The sequence below is a fragment of the Aethalodelphis obliquidens genome, unplaced genomic scaffold (assembly GCF_003676395.1).
Source record: "Aethalodelphis obliquidens isolate GAN/ISIS:26980383/991018 unplaced genomic scaffold, ASM367639v1 scaffold7, whole genome shotgun sequence".
Taxonomy (NCBI): domain Eukaryota; kingdom Metazoa; phylum Chordata; class Mammalia; order Artiodactyla; family Delphinidae; genus Aethalodelphis; species Aethalodelphis obliquidens.
The window spans coordinates 51626788-51630462 of NW_020837951.1; the positions used below are offsets into that span (position 1 = coordinate 51626788).

General features: G+C 46.1%; 1 non-coding gene across 1 annotated transcript; it reads right to left on the reverse strand.

Annotated features, from left to right (window-relative positions):
- Positions 1 to 229: 229 nt before the first annotated feature.
- Positions 230 to 336, reverse strand: LOC113620273 (U6 spliceosomal RNA). The gene has a single exon (XR_003432721.1). It is a non-coding gene; the product is annotated as a U6 spliceosomal RNA (small nuclear RNA).
- Between the last annotated feature and the right edge of the window lie 3339 nt (positions 337 to 3675).

A 3675-nucleotide genomic window follows, 5' to 3' on the forward strand; every position in this document is an offset into this window, starting at 1 on the left:
TTTTAAGTTTCATTAGGTCCCATTTGTTTACTCTTGTTTTTATTTCCATTACTCTAGGAGGTGGGTCAGAAAGAATCTTGCTGTGATTTATGTCATAGAGTGTTCTGCCTATGTTTTCCTCTAAGAGTTTGATAGTGTCTGGCCTTACATTTAGGTCTTTAATCCATTTGAGTTTATTTTTGTGTATGGTGTTAGGGAGTGTTCTAATTTCATTCTTTTACATGTAGCTAAAAATATGGAATGCTTTACGAATTTGCGTGTCATCCTTGTGCAGGGGCCGTGCTGATCTTCTCTGTATCGTTCCAACTTTACTATATGTGCTGCTGAAGCGAGCCCCACGGTTTTTCCTTCGTAATCAATTCTCTGTCCCTTCCTTAGCTTTATCCCACTTCTGGGGATGATCAATATCTTGACCAGGTGATACACAGAATTTGAGCAGGACATCCAGAGTTGCGTACATCACTCAGGATGTGCCCTGGTCGGTGGAGGCTGTCTTGGGACCTATATTCATGATCTGGGCACCATGCTTTTCATGACACAGGCCCGGTTTGCCTTGTCTTGGCTTTTTCAAGTGGCTGTGTTCCTCAACTGGTTCACTTAAATTTATGGTCAATCAATGGCCAAGATCTGTTTCGTACAAAGCCAAGCTACGTGTTTTGATTCAGGAAAATTGTCCAGACTATATCATAGTTAATTTCGAAATGGATGTGTTGACTGAGTCCTATACACTGGATTCTCTGTGAAATGCAATAATATTAAACTTGTGTAATCATGAGAATGGTGCTTGAACAGTGATTTGGGTGGAGTGGTACAGACTGACAGGTGGGTCTTGTTGGTGAGGGGATTGGTGGAGGTGATATTGTGTAGAACAAAGGTGGGAGTATGGAAAGGTAGGATGGGGCCAGCTATAGGGGGCCTTGATACCAAGACAGAGGAATCTCACCTCAAGATTGTAGGTGTAGAGGGAGGTAGGAAATGGCAGAAGCGCTGCTGAAGGTGTGGTGTTCGGAATAGAGGGTCTAGATGCTGGAGTCAGGGAGCACAGCTCCAAGGCAGTTGGAATAAGAAAGTGATGATCAGCTACCTTGAAGAACCATTTTGGAGGAGAAAAAACAAGACTTACTGCATGGAGGTAAGGAAGAAGGGTTAGATAAATGACTGTAGTTTCCCACAGGGTTGATGTAGATATGGTGGTTCCATGGTGAGAACTGAAGAAATGTTTGGATGAAAGAGGACGGTTTTGTTTAGGACTGTTTTTGGGTGGTTGTGTGGGTTTGGGGGCAGCATGATGTGGCCCAGTAAACCTTCTGGAGATACAAGCTGGGGAAACAGCCGATGGGCAAAACTTGTGAATGTGTTCGTCTTCTTAGTACGTGCCCTTGGTACCTGCCCCGTTCTGAGTGAACAGATAAGTGTGTACCTGGTGCAGAGGTTAAGAGCAGTCCAACCCCGTTCTGCCGTTTGCCAGCTGTTTGACTCGGGCAGTCAGTGTAACCTCTCTGGGCCTCAGGATAGTTATGTATAAAAGGAGGAATAATAATGCCAACTTCACAAAGATGTTAGGAGGATTCAATAAAACCGGGTACAGTTGTCTTTACGAGGAAGCGTACAGTGGCATGTAGGGCTCCACACATCACAGATGCTGTTATTGTTGGTGCTGTTATCACTACTGTCGACCCACCAGTGGGCTGGGGATTCTCAGGAGGTGGTGTTTAGGGACTGAGACCGTTCTGAGTGTGGGGATCTGGCTGAGAAACTTGTCATCACTCGGGAGATGCTGAGCAGAGAGAAAAGCATTCACCCCTTCCTGAAAGCCTGGTTGGAGAAAAATACCCACTCACCAGGGGTGTATTTTTTCAGCCTCTGGAGCCCCCAGTGCCGCCTACCTCCCCATCTCCCACTAACAGGCTAGCTTTATACAGCTGTCATACACACCTACCGTCCTGTCCAAGTCCTTACCAGCTTTCCCTTCCCCCAGCAACTACCCCTGAGCCCTAACACCCGAGGATGGCAATGAACTCAGGTGGCAATGACCATAAGCAGCGGCGGCCAAAGCACACAGCACTAGGATCTTCCCCTGATGCTCCAGGTCCCGCACAGACGTGGGCTTGAAACAGCTCTCCCGTGACCGGTCTCAGGTGCATTTCAGGTGCTTGTAGGTCACTTGGCATTTGCTGCAAGACCACAGTGGAAATAACAGCACAGCTATTTCTTTTTTTTGTTTTTAGTCCTTTAAAAATTTTTTTTATTGGAGTATGGTTGATTTACAATGTTGTGTTAGTTTCAGGTGTACAGCAAAGTGAATCAGTTATACACATACATATATATCCACTCTAAAGATTCTTTTCCCATATAGGTCATTACAGAGTACTGGGTAGAGTTCCCTGTGCTATACAGTAGGTTCTTATTAGTTATATATTTTGTATATAGTAGTGTGTATATGTCAATCCCCGTCTCCCAGTTTAGCCCTCCCCCTCTTCCCCTCTGGTCAGCAGAGCTATTTCACGTGCTGCAGTGTCAGAAAATGCTGCATGCATACAGGCCAGGGCTTTGTAGGCCTGTGTGTGGTAACATAAGCGAGGGCAGCCAAGCCTACCTGCGCCCAGAGAATGCTGGGAAACATGAATGGGGACTCTTGGCAGCTTTGGGACGAGCTGGACTCCTTAGCACAGGGCTTGGGAAGCTGTTTGTGCTTCGATGGATTAGTTTTTTCCTAGTGAAGTAAGACATGACACGTCTGATGGCGAACACCCTAGAACTGTGAGAAAGATTCCTCTCTTATGTTAACTTTCATGCCAACTTCTTGGGGAACGACACCTGCCTGATCCATCTGCTACCTGGTCCTCATTTGTGTGTGCGGCTCTTCAGTGGAAGGGCAGAGCATCTAAATTCCCCTCCTCTGGACAAATAACTCAGGCCAGAAGGGCTCTGGGCTGTATATCGGCGCTCAGCAAATCCCTACCTCTTTGGTCATCCTGACATGCTCGTTTGGCCACCAATGAGTGTAGCCTTTCGTGCGCTGAGGTTTGATTGTGGGTACTGTTTTGAAAGACAGATTTGCATAGGTAAGCATCTTAGAAATATTTTTCTGAAAGCAACTGTCAAGGAGAAATGTGCAAGCCCGAAGGCAGAAGGAAGCTGGAGGAGGGTGTGGGAGAAGAGGTGAGGGTGGAGGACCACAACATGTGCTTTTCAGCTGCCGCGGAGCAGCCCCACGCCTGTGGGAGGGAAGCTCTGCAGGTTGCAGTGCGCTCTGAGAGATTTATGCCCTGCAGGCTGAACACATATCAGAGACTCTCCACGGCACAAGTTTGAAAAGGTGATTATGGGTCTGACATGAAGGAATATTTTATATGAAGTTGCTGGAAGATATCTGGGTACTAAGCAGTAATCACCTTGACGCTTTAGAAAGGGTTCCAATTTGTTTCCCATCGGCTTCTTAGCAGTTGGGATTTGTATGCTACTTAACATCCAATCTTGGGCATCCCACATGCCACCACCACGCTAAGCAGAGGGGCTCCCCTTGAAGAAAAATGCACTACAGTTTGGGGATAAGTCTCAGTAGCTTTAAAAACGTGCATAGACTTGGCATCCATAATTCTACCTCTTGGAATATTTTAAAGAAAAAAAAATCAGAAAAAGGATGTCCATTGAAAACATACATGTTCAAAGATG